The sequence below is a fragment of the Neophocaena asiaeorientalis genome, unplaced genomic scaffold, assembly GCF_003031525.2.
Source record: "Neophocaena asiaeorientalis asiaeorientalis breed wild unplaced genomic scaffold, Neophocaena_asiaeorientalis_V1.1 scaffold29, whole genome shotgun sequence".
NCBI classification, from domain to species: Eukaryota; Metazoa; Chordata; class Mammalia; order Artiodactyla; family Phocoenidae; genus Neophocaena; species Neophocaena asiaeorientalis.
The window spans coordinates 6625730-6639321 of record NW_020174423.1 but is presented as its reverse complement, the minus strand read 5'-3'; positions in this window follow the sequence as shown (position 1 = coordinate 6639321).

Sequence of the window (13592 nt, the reverse complement as noted above, 5' to 3'; positions counted from 1 at the left end):
TTTTTTTTTTTCCATTTCCTTTTTTTTTTTTTTTTTTTTTTTTTGCGGTACGCGGGCCTCTCACTGTTGTGGCCTCTCCCGTTGCGAGGCACAGGCTCCGGACGCGCAGGCTCAGCGGCCATGGCTCACGGGCCTAGCCATGCCGCGGCATGTGGGACCTTCCCGGACCGGGGCACGAACCCGTGTCCCCTGCATCGGCAGGCGGACTCTCAACCACTGCACCACCAGGGAAGCCCCATTTACTCTTCTTAAGTTTGACTTGATGGGCTCTCTACTCCTCTTTACTCATTTTTTGAGATAAAGGTTTAAATCATTGATTTCCTGACTTTGTTCATTTTCTCCATTTAGAAGTATAAAATATCCTCCCTTTAGGTAGTGCTTTAGCTGCATGTCACAAGTTTTGATATGTCATATCTTCATCATCATCCAGTCCAAAATATTTTAATTTTCCATGTGATTTCTTCTTTGATGCATGGATTAATTACACATCTATTTTTTAATATCCTGGTAGTGAATTTTTTTCTAATCATCTTTTGTTACTGATTTTTTCTTGATTCCACTGTGGTCAAAGGATATATTCTAAAAAATTTCAATCCTTTGAAATTTATCAGGACTTCCCTGGTGGCACAGTAGTTAAGAATCCACCTGCCAATGCAGGGGACATGGGTTCAAGCCCTGGTCTGGGAAGATCTCACATGCCACGGAGCAACTAAGCCCATGCACTACAACTACTGAGCCTGCACTCTAGAGTCCGTGAGCCACAACTACTGAGCCTGCGTGCCACAACTACTGAAACCCACACTCCTACAGCCCACGACCTGCAACGAGAAGCCACTGCAATGAGAAGCCCATGTGCTGCAATGAAGAGTAGCCCCCATTTGCCACAACTAAATAAAGCCCGTGCACAGCAACAAAAACCCAACTCAGCCAAAAAATATAAATAAATAAATACATTAATTAATTTTTAAAAATTTATCAAAAGTTGCTTAATGGCCTAGCATGTAGTTAATTTTGGTAAGTATTTTATGTACACCTGGAAAAAATATTAGTTTAGGTCGCAGTGTTTCATATTTATCAAATAATCCAAGCTTGTTAATTATGCTCAGATTTTTTATATCATTCTGAGTTTTTTGGTTGCTCATTCTATCAGCTATTGACACAAATGTTAACACTTCTCACTATGATTATCATTTATCTATTTTAATGTTAGTTTTGCTAATTTAAAAAATATTTTGAAGATTTGTGGGGTGCAATCAAATTTAGAGATATGCTGTCTTTGAAATGGAATGAATCCTTCATTTTAGGAAACGCCTCTTTAAAATATCCAGTTGACTCTTTTTTTATAAATTCCAATTTTATATATATATATATACATTGTATGTATAGATGTATATGATAAGATAGATAGATATACATATCCATATGCATATATACAGAGATAGAGATAGATAGCCTATCTCTGTCTCTCTTTTCTTTTTTTCTCTTTCTCTGGAACTCCAACACACCAGCATTTCATGTAGCCCCAGAACTCAGCAAATATTCTGTGAGGAAAAGTGATCATGTGTTTGAAAGTTCTGATTTTCAATTTGTTATTCTAGTCTTGTAAGAGTACTAAAATCTTGCTGTTTTCTCTTTTTCCAAGCAAAGATTTGCTCCCATATATTTTCATGACTCCGTGTCCTTTCATAGACAGCTTCCAGTATTTGTAATGACATTTTTGCTTAGTGAATGACTGAACTTCAAAACTAGGGCCTCAGATTATTTTTGTAGTACCTTGTTCATAACTATTCATCCATATATCCAACTTCACAAATATTTGTTGAGCTTATGACATATCACAGAACTGACCTTCCTGCTGTCAATGAATTTTTTTGTTTCTATTAGAACAATTAAGCCCCAGTACAAGGACCCATGGTTGGTGATAAAGTTTTTACTTGAATACTTTGAAATGAGATAAAGATAACATAAAATACATGTCAGTATAAAAGAATCCATTTCCTTTTTCTTTGGAAAGACTATCTCTATTCTGAGATCATGCCCTTAATATTTTCAATGTTAAATGTCCTTTTCTTGCTTCTTCTTCCAGAAATCAGGTAGTAGGTTACAACAGCTTCAATAATCAAAAAAGCCTGATACATTTCATATTTTTAAAAGTTCCAGAGAGCTGTAGAAGTAACAAGGACTAGATGAACTAAAATTCAAAAGAGTAGAAAATATTTCCTAGATGTCCTGGGAGCATTTGTTGATTGCGAATGTGAACTCATGATTGGTCTTCACCTGGGGAATGAGTTATGAAAATATATGGAGCATTTAGATATTATGGATATGTCTGTACATTTTTAGTACAGGTTGAAGGTGAAAGAGCAATGGGAGATGAGGTTGGAAAGGGGATAGAGGTGGTAGGGAGATGCCAAGTTCACCCATCTGCTCTGAAATGTTTCCTGTGGCAAAGGGGAGCCGCTGAGAACTTCTCAATAGCTAAGTGACACAATCTCGTTTACAACTATTGTGTTTGATATATCACTTACAGTCTTTCCAGATGAGAACTGCACTTAAATACAAGTGGTTATTACAAAGATATTAATGTACTTCACCCCCCACCCAGTTTACTGGGGTGTGTGCATCTCTTTCCAAACCCACTTTCAGTTACTTCTGGTTGATAATGGGAGTATTTACACTACAGAGATGGGCATTCACTGCAAACAATGGCTTTTTTTCTTCTAGAGAGCAAGTTGCTAAATATTCACCTGCAGGCACCAGAGTTGGGACCATCGACGGTTGAGGTCTGCAGTTTTATTAGGGACCATGATAATATACAGAGAAGGCTGTGCACTCTGGAATGTCATAGAGCCTCCAGATGAGGGTCAGCAGGTCTCCAAAGTGACCACTAATGCCTAGGGGAGTTGCTTGGGACTGAGTCTTTGGCTCTAGCCATCTCATCCAAACAGGAATGTAAAAAGTTGATTTTTTTTCCTCTGTCTTGATTCTCATCCTAACATCAGAAGGATAATCACCCTAAAGAATTTGGGTAGATTTGAGAAAATAACCATTCCTCTTCCTCCAACTCTAAACTGCCATAGCCAAATGTCTAACCTGTCAGGTCAGGATGCATACTATGATTTCTGACAATAGATGGACCCAAGTCTTAATGTCAGAAGAAGGTGCTTCATCAACTGAAATAATAAAGAAGTTCATCAGACTAAGAGGTTGATTGATGACAGTCATTGGGGTAAAAGAAGTAGTTGAGATGTCCTGTAAATTGAAGAGAAGTAAATATTTTAACTCAGAATTCTAATTACTCAGAATTCAGGATCATCCAAGTTAACCAGAATCTTAATACATCGATAATATGAGAGAGATTTTGAGAGATGACTATTTCCCAAGAGAAAATTAGATGTACCGGGGAGCTGAACTGATTTCCCCACTGGGTGCTCCCTCCCACTCCTAGACCTGTTTGTACTATAATTATACTACCATAACTTGCTTCCAATGATTATTTGTACTTTTTCTGTATTTTTAGTGAATAAATTAAAATAGAAAGTCAAATCCATTTAATTTGTGAATATCTGGGACTGAGAATTCAGTTTGTGAATTCTCTCTCTATCCTTTGTTTCCATATCTTTAAATATCTGCTAGTCACTATCAATTTCAAAGAGGAGACTTGCTAAAAGAGAAAAAGGAAAATTACAATTTTGCAGAAACTTACTAACTCTGATAAAATTATTTCATTAAATCTTAACAAGGACCCTGTTAAAGTAAGTGTTATTACCTGCATATTACATGTGAGGAAACTGAGGTTCAGAAAGGTAATGTGATTGAACAAGGTCAGAGAGTAAATGCAGTCTGTTTTAATCCCAGGTGCCCAGGTTTCGAGTCCAGTGGTTTTCCTACTACACCACTGCCATCTTGATATTCTGCCTTGGTTTCATATTAATTGTACTGTTGGTCATGGTAAGAATATTAATGAATACAATTACCAACAATTTAGTAAGGGAACAATTTTAAAAGCTTACATTTATTAAAAATGACCAATTTACTTTTATAAGGGATAGGTCATACTGAAATAGGTGACTGAGTTTTTCTAGGATATAGTTTCCATAGTAACCATGGAAAGATTGATATTATATACTTGGAATTCTAGAAAGGTTTTGGTAACATCTCAGAGGTCATTAGCTCAGATCTTGGACTGAGGGTAAAGTACCTTACTAGACAGAAACCAGGCTCAAAACAGCAATTGAAAGGATAGATTTTTCTAGCTGGAAAGAAGGCATAAATAGAGCACCCTGGGGTGAGATTGGGTGGTCTTTTTTGTGACTCATAGAAATATTTAGAATTGTAAATATGATATTCCTGGTGTGTTGCCAATATATAAATTGGGAAAAAACTCATCTAGTCATATTCAAAAGAATATGTTCAGTTTAGCATACCCCAAATAATTATTGCAATTAATCTAAATCCTTTTGCAAGAGATAATGGGCCACTTGGCTAGACAAATATCTGGATATAAAGATCAGCTCAGAATAATCCCCCAAAAAAGAAAGTACACGAAGCACTCTCAAGTCCATTGTGGGGATCTTTTTGGTCGTAAGAAAGGTATAAATAATAAATATATAAGAAATAAAAACAAGATAGAAATAAATAGGAATATGTGCAGCTCAAAGTCAAAAGAAACACTTAAATTGTCCTCTAATTGAAATTTTTATTTCCTTTCTTTGTTTTTTCCTGAACATAGGACTTCATTCAGTACTTTTCTCTTTCTTTGGGGCTTTGACAATTTTTTCTCACCAAAAATAAAAAGTAAGGATAGTGTTCCAGAACAGAAAACAAAATATCTTTTCCAAAATATTAGATTATGCAGACTGTTTGAGGATCAAACCAGTTCTCTTGTGTGTGTCTGTGTGTGTTTATGTATCTGTGTCTGTGATTCAATATTTTTATACATTATAAAATGGTCACCACAATAAGTCTAGTAACCATCTGTCACCTTACAAAGTTTTTACAATATTTTTGACTATATTCCCTATGCTGTTCATTACATCCTTGTGACTTATTTATTTCATAAGTGGAAGTTTGCAATTCTTATTCTCCCTCACCTATTTCATTCATTCCTCCACCACCCCCATATCTATGTACACATGTACAGTTTGTTCTCTGTATCTATGAATATATTTCTGTTTTGTTATGTTTATTTGTCTTGTTTTTTAGATTCCACATATAAGTGAAATCATGTAATACTTGTTTTTTTCTGTCTGACTTCTTTCACTTAGCATAATCCCCTCTAGGTCCATCCATATTGTCACAAATGGCAAGATTTCACTCCTTTCATGGGTGAGTAATAGTCCATTGTATATACATAACACATCTTTTTATCCATTCATCTACCAATGGCCGCTTAGGTTGCTTCCATATTTTGGCTATTGCAAATAATGCTGCAATGAATATAGGGGTGCATATATGTTTTAGAATTGGTATTTTTATTTTCTTTGGAAAATACCCAGAAGCGGAAGTGCTGAATGGTATGGTAGTCTATTTTTAATTTTTTGAGGAACTGCTATACTGTTTTCCATAGTAGCTGCACCAATTTACATTTCCACCAACAATGCATGAAAGTTCCCTTTTCTCCACATCCTCACTGATATTTGTTTGTTGTCTTTTTGATGATAACCATTCTAAAAGGTGTGAGGTGATATCTCATTGTGGTTTTGATTTGCATTTCCCTGATAATTAGTGATGTTGAGCATTTTTCATGTATCTGTGGTCATCTGTATGTCTTCTTTGGAAAAATGTCTATTCAGGTATTATGCCCATTTTTTAATTGAATTGTTTGATTTTTTGATGTTGAGTTGCTTGAATATTTTGGATATTAACCCCTTATCAGATTTATCATTTCCAAATATCTTCTTCCATTCAGTAGGTGGCCTTTTTGTTTTGTTGATCATTTCATTCTCAGTGCTAAAGTTTTTAGTTTGATGTAGTCCTATTTGTTCGTTTTTTGCTTTTGCTTCCCTTGCCTGAGGAGGCAGATACAAAAAATATATATATATATTGCTAAGACGGATGTCAAAGAACATAAAGATATGTTTTCTTGAGGAGTTTCATGATTTTAGGTCTTACATTTAAGTCTTTAATCCATTTTGAGTTTATTTTTGTATATGGTGTGAGAAAGTTGTCCAGTTTGATTCTTTTGCATGTAGCTGTCCAGTTTTCCCATCACCATGATTGAAGAGGCTGTCTTTTCCCATTGTATATTTTTGCCTCCTTTGTCATACATTAATTGACATTTAAGTGTGGGTTTGTTTCTGGGCTCTCTATTCCATTCCATTGATCTATGTGTCTATTTTGTGCAAGTAGCATACTGTTCTGATTACTGTAGCTTTGTAGTATAGTCTGAAGTCAGTGAGTGTGATTCCTCCAGGCCTACTCTTCTTTCTCAAGATTGTTTTTGCTGTTTGAGGTCTTTCATGTTTTCATACGAATTTAAAAATTATTTGTTCTAGTTCTGTGGAAAATGCCATTGGTATTTTGATAGGGATTGCATTGAATCTGAAGATTACCTTGGAGAGTATGGTCATTTTAACAATATTAATTCTTCCAATTCATGAGCACAGTAGATCTTTCCATTTGTTTGTGTCATTTTCAGTTTCTTTCATCAATGTCTTATAGTTTTCCAAGTACAGATCTTTTACTTCCTTGGTTAGTTTTATTCCAAGGTATTTTATGTTTTTGATTCAATTGTAATGGGATTTGTTTTCCTCATTCTTTGTTAGTGTATAGGAGCACAACAGATTTCTCTATATTAATATTGTATCCTGCAACTTTAGTGAATTTATTTATTTGTTCTAATAGTTTTTTGGTGGTGTCTTCAGGATTTTCTATGTATAGTATAATGTTATCTGCAACAGTGACAGTTTTACTTTTTTTCTTTCTAGTTTTGATGCTTTTAATTTCTTTTTCTTGTCTGATTCTATGGCTTGGACTTCCAGTACTATGCTGAATAGAAGTGGCAAGAGTGGGCATCTTTGTCTTGTTCCTGATTTTAGAGGAAATGCTTTCAGCTTTCCACCACTGAGTATGATATTGGTTGTAAATACATGGTCTTTATTATGTTGAGGTATGATCAATCTATACCAAATTTTTTGAGAGTTTTTATCATAACTGGATGTTGAATTTTGTCAAAGCTTTTTCTGTATCTATTGAGATGATCATATTATTTTTATTCTTCAATTTGTTAATGTACTGTATCATATTGATTTGCAGATATACCACCCTTGCATCCCTGGGATAAATGCCATTTGATCAAATGGTATGATCCTTTTACTGTATTGTTGAATTTGATTTGCTAATATTTTGTTGAGGATCTCTGCATCTATGTTCTTCAGTGACATTGGCCTGTAATTTTTTTGTTGTATCTTTGGTTTGGGTATCAGAATGATGCTGGCCTTCCAATTTTTTTGGAATAATTTGAGAAGGAGAAGTGGAAATTCTTCTTTAAATCTTTGGTGGAATTAAACTGTGAAGCTGTTTGGTCCTTTGCTTTTGTTATTGGTAGTATTTTTATTCCTGATTTAATTTCATTTCTGGTAATTGGTCTGCTTATATTTTCTATATCTTCCTGTTTCAGTCTTAAGAAACTGTACATTTCTAGGAATTTATTCATTTCTTCCAGGTTGTCCATTTTATTAGTGTAAAATTGTTTATAGTAATCTCTTATGATCCTTTGTATTTCTGTGGTATTGGTTGTAACTTCTCTTTCACTTCTGATTTGGGCCCTCTTTCTTTTTTTCTTGATGAGTCTGCCTAAAGTTTTATTAGTTTTGATTATGTTTTCAAAGAACAAGCTCTTAGTTTTATTGATCTTCATTTTTTTAGTCTATTTTATTCATTTCTGCTCTTATTACTTCTTTTCTTCTACTGACTTTGAATTTTGTTTGTTCTTTTCTTTGTAGCTCCTATAGGTGTAAAATTAAATTGTTTCTTTGAGATTTTTCTTGTTTCCTAAGATGGGTTTGTATCACTGTAAATGTCCCTCTTTGAACTGCTTTTGTTGCATCTCATAGATTTCAGATCATTGTGTTTCCATCTTCATTTGTTTCAAGGTATATTTTGATTTTCTCTTTGATTTTTTTCACTGACCCACTAGTTTCTTAGCAGCATATCTAAGCCTTCACATGTTTGTACTTTTTTTCAGTTTTTTTCTTGTAGCCAATTTCTAGATTCATACCACTGTGGTTGGAAAAGATTGATATGACTTCCATCTTCTTAAATTTATTGAGATTTGTTTTGTGACCTAGTATGTGATCTATCCTAGAGAATGTTCCATGTGCTCTTGAGAAAAAATGGGTATTCTGTTGCTTTTGGATGGAATGTCCTATATATAACTATTAAGTCTGTCTGATCTAATGTGCCATTTAAGACCACGGTTTCCTAATTCTCTGTCTAGATAATCTGTCAGTTGATGAAAAGGGTGGTTAAAGTCTCCTATTATTATTGTGTAACTGTCAATTTCTCCCTTTATTTTTGCTAATATTTGCTTTATGTATTTAGCTTCTCCCATGTAGGATACATATACACTTTTTATACATCTTTATTGGAATATAATTGCCACTATGTTGTGTTAGTTTCTGCTGTACAACAAATTGAATCAGTTATATGCATATGCATACATATATCCCCATAAACCCTCCCTCTTGAGCCTCACTCCCATGCTCCCTCTCTCACAACTCTAAGTCATCACAAAGCGCTAAGCTGATCTCCCTATGCTTTGCAGCAGCTTCCCACTAGCTATTTGTTTTACATTTGGTAGTGTATATCTGTCAATGCTACTCTCACTATGTCCCAGCCTCCCATTCCCCCACCCCCGCCGTGTCCTCAAGTCCATTCTCCACACCTGCATCTTTATTTCTGCCCTACCACTAGGTTCATCGGTACCATTTTTCTAGATTGCATATATATGTATTAGCATACGGTATTTGTTTTTCTCTATCTGACTTACTTCACTCTGTATGACATGACAGACTCTAGGTCCATCCATCTCATTACAAATAACTCAATTTTTTTCCTTTTTATGGCTGAGTAATACTTCATTGTATATATGTACCACATCTTCTTTATCCATTCATCTGTTGTTGGACTCTTAGGTTGCTTCTATGTCCTGGCTATTGTAAATAGTTCATCAATTAACATTGTGGTACATGTATCTTTTTGAATTATGTTTTTCTGAGGGTGTATGTCCAGTAGTGGGATTGCTGGGTCATATGGTAGTTGCATGTTTAGTTTCGTGAGGAATATCCATACTGTTCTCCATAGTGGTTGTATCAATTTACATTCCCACCAACAGTGCTGGAGGGTTCCATTTTCTCCACAGCCTCCCCAGCATTTATTGTTTCTAGATTTTTTGATGATGGCCATTCTGACTGGTGTGAGGTGATAATTCATTGAGGTTTTGATTTCCATTTCTCTAATGATTAGTGCTGTTGAGTACCTTTTCATGTGTTTGTTGACTAACTGTATGTCTTCTTTGGAGAAATGTCTATTTAGGCCTTCCACCTATTTTTGGATTGGGTTGTTTGTTTTTTTGATATTGAGCTGCATGTGCTGCTTGTAAATTTTGGAGATTAATCCTTTGTCAGTTGCTTCATTTGCAAATATTTTCTCCCATTCTGAGGGTTGTTTTTTCATCTGGTTTATGGTTTCCTTTCCTGTGCAAAAGCTTCTAAGGTTCATTTCATGTTTATTTTTGTTTTTATTTCCATTATTCTAGGAGGTAGGTCAAAAAGGGTCTTGCTGTGATTTATGTCATAGAGTGTTCTGCCTATGTTTTCTCTAAGGGTTTTATAGTCTCTGACCTTACATTTAGGTCTTTAACCCATTTTGAGTTTATTTTTGTGTATGGTGTTTGGGAGTGCTCTAATTTCATTCTTTTACATGTAGCTGTCCAGGTTTCCCCAGCACCACTTATTGAAGAGACTGTCTTTTCTCCATTGTATATTCTTGCCTCCTTTGTCAAAGGTAAGATGACCATAGGTGCATGGGTTTATTTCTGGACTTTCTATCCTGTTCCATTGATCTATACTTCTGTTTTTGTGCCAGTACCATACTGTCTTGATTACTGTAGATTTGTACTATAGTCTGAAGTCAAGGAGCCTGATTCCTCCAGCTGTGTTTTTCTTTCTCAAGATTGCTTTGACTATTTGGGGTCTTCTGTCCCATACAAACTGTAAAAATTTTTTATTCTAGTTCTGTGAAAAGTGCCATTGGTAATTTGATAGAGATTGCACTGAATCTTAGATTGCTTTAGAGAGTATAGTCATTTTCAAAGTGTTGATTCTTCCAATCCAAGAACATGGTATATCTCTCCATCTGTTTGTATTGTCTTTGATTTCTTTCATCAGTGTCTTATAGTTTTCTCCACACAGGTACTTGGCTTCCTTCGGTAGGTTTATTCCCAGGTATTTTATTCTTTATTTGCAATGGTAAGTGGGAGTGTTTCTTAATTTCTCTTTCTGATTTTTCATTGTTAGTATATAGGAATGCAAGAGACTACTGTACATTAATTTTGTATTCTGCTACTTTACCATATTGATTGATTAGTTCTAGTAGTTTTCTGGTGGCATCTTTAGGATTTTGTAGGTATAGTACCATGTGATCAAAAAACAGTGACAGTTTTACTTCTTCTCCAATTTGGAGTCCTTTTACTTCTTTCTCTTCTCTGATTGACATGGCTAAAACTTCCAAAACTTTGTTGAATAATAGTGGTGAGAGTGAGCAACCTTGTCTTGTTCCTGATCTTAGAGGAAATCCTTTCAGTTTTTCACCATTGAGAATGATGCTTGCTGTGGGCTTGTCATATATGGCCTCTATTATGTTGAGGTAGGTTCACTCAATGCCCACTTTCTAGAGAGTTTTTTTTTTTTTTTTTATCATAAATGGGTGTTGTATTTCCCCAAAGTTTTTTCTGCATCTCTTGAGATGATCATATGGTTTTTCTCCTTCAGTTTGTTACTATGTTTTATCACATTGATTGATTTGCATATATTGAAGAATCCTTGCATTCCTGGGATAAACCCCACTTGATCATGGTGTATGATTCTTTTAATGTGCTGTTGGACTCTGTTTGCTAGTATTTTGTTGAGGATAATTTCACCTATTTTCATCAGTGATATTGGCCTATAATTTTCTTTTTTTGTGACATCTTTTTCTGGTTTTGATATCAGGGTGATGGTGGCCTTGTAGAATGAGTTTGGGAGTGCTCCTCCCTCTGCTATATTTTGGAAGAGTTTGTGAGGAATAGGTGTTAGTGCTTCTCTAAATGGTTGATAGAATTTGCCTGTGAAGCCATCTGGTCCTGGGCTTTTGTTTGTTGGAAGATTTTTAATCACAGTTTCAATTCAGTACTTGTGATTGGTCTGTTAATATTTTCTATTTCTTCCTGGTTCAGTCTTGGAACGTTTACTTTTCTAAGTATTTTTCCATTTCTGCCAGGTTGTCCATTTTATTGGCATATAGTTGCTTGTAGTAGTCTCTCATGATCCTTTGTATTTCTGTGGTGTCCATTGTTATTTCTCCTTTTTCATTTCTAATTCTTTTGATTTGACTCTTCTTTCTGTTTTTCTTGAGGAGTCTGACTAATGGTTTATCAATTTTGTTTATCTTCTCAAAGGACCAGCTTATAATTTTGTTGATCTTTGCTATTGTTTCCTACATTTCTTTTCCATTAATTTCTGATCTGATCTTTATTTCTTTCCTCCTCCTAACTTTGGGGTTTTTTGCTCTTCTTTCTCTAATTGCTTTAGGTATAAGGTTAGGTTGCTTATTTGAGATGTTTCTTGTTTTTTGAGGTAGGATTGTATTGTTATAAACTTCCTTCTTAGAACTGCTTTTGCTACATCCCATAGGTTTTGTGTCATGGTACTTTCATTGTCATTTGTTTCTAGGTATTTTTTGATTTCCTCTTTGATTTCTTCATTGATCTCTTGGTTATTTAGTAGCATGTTGTTTACCCTCCAAGTGTTTGTACTTTTTTACAGTTTTTTTCCTTATAATTGGTATCTGATCTCGTAGCGTTGTGGTTGGAAAAGATGCTTGATATGATTTGAATTTTCTTAAATTTACCAATGCTTAATTTGTGATACAAGATGTGATCTACCCTGGAGAATGTTCCATGTGTACTTGAGAATTGTATTCTGTTGTTTTTGGATGGAATGTCCTATAAATATCAATTAAGTCGATGTGGTCTAATGTGCCATTTAAAGCTTGTGTTTTCTCATTTATTTTCTGTTTGGGTGATCTGTCTATTGGTGTAAGTGGGGTGTTAAACTCCCCTATTATGATTGTGTTACTGTCGATTTCCCCTTTTATAGCTATTAGCATTTGCCTTATGTATTGAGGTGCTCCTATGTTGGGTGCATAAATATTTACCATTGTTATATCTTCTTCTTGTATTGATCCTTTGATCATTATGTAGGGTCCTTCCTTGTCTTTTATAATAGTCTTTATTTTAAAGTCTGTTTTGTCTGATATGAGTATCGCTACATCAGCTTTCTTTTCATTTCCATTTACATGGAATATCTTTTTCCATGCCCTCACTTTCAGTCTGTATGCATCCTTAGGTCTGAAGTGGGTTCTCTTGTAGACAGCATATATATGGATCTTGTTTTTGTATCCATTCATTCAGTCTGTGCCTTTTGGTTGGAGCATTTAATCCATTCACATTTAAGGTAGTTATTTATATGTATGTTCCTACTACCATTTTCTTAATTGTTTTGGGTTTGTTTTTGTAGGTCCTTTTCTTCTCTGTGTTTCCCACTTAGAGAAGTTCCTTTGGCATTTGTTTGTAGAGCTGGTTTGGTGGTGCTGAATTCACTTAGCTTCTGTGTTTCTGTAAAGCTTTTGATTTCTCTGTCAAATCTGAATGAGATGCTCGCTAGGTAGAGTAATCTTAGTTGTAGGTTTTTCCCTTTAATCATTTAAAATATAACCTGCCACTCCCTTCTGGCCTACAGAATTTCTGCTGAAACATCAGCTGATAACCTTGGATTCCCTTGTATCTTATTTGTTGCTTTTCCCTTGCTGCTTTTAATATTTTTTCTCTTATTTAATTTTTAATAGTTTGATTAACATGTGTCTTTGCATGTTTCTCTTTGGGTTTATCCTGTATGGGACTCTCGGCACTTCCTGGATTTGATTGACAATTTTCTTTCCCATGTTAAGGAAGTTTTTGGCTACAATTTCTTAAAATATTTTGTCAGACCCTTTCTCTTCTTCTTCTGTGACCCCTATAATTTGAATGTTGGTGTGTTTAATCTTGTCACAGAGGTCTCTGAGACTGTCCCCAATTCTTTTCATTCTTTTTTCTTTATTCTGCTCTGTGGCAGTTATTTTCACCATTCTATCTTCCAGCTCACTTATCCATTCTTCTGCCTCAATTTTTCTGCTATTGATTCCTTCTAGAGTGTTTTTAATTTCATTTATTGTGCTTTTCATCATTGTTTGTTTGTTCTTTAGCTCTTCTAGGTCCTTGTTAAACGTTTCTTGTATTTTCTCCATTCTATTTCCGAGATTTTGGATCATCTTTACTGTCATTACTGTGAATT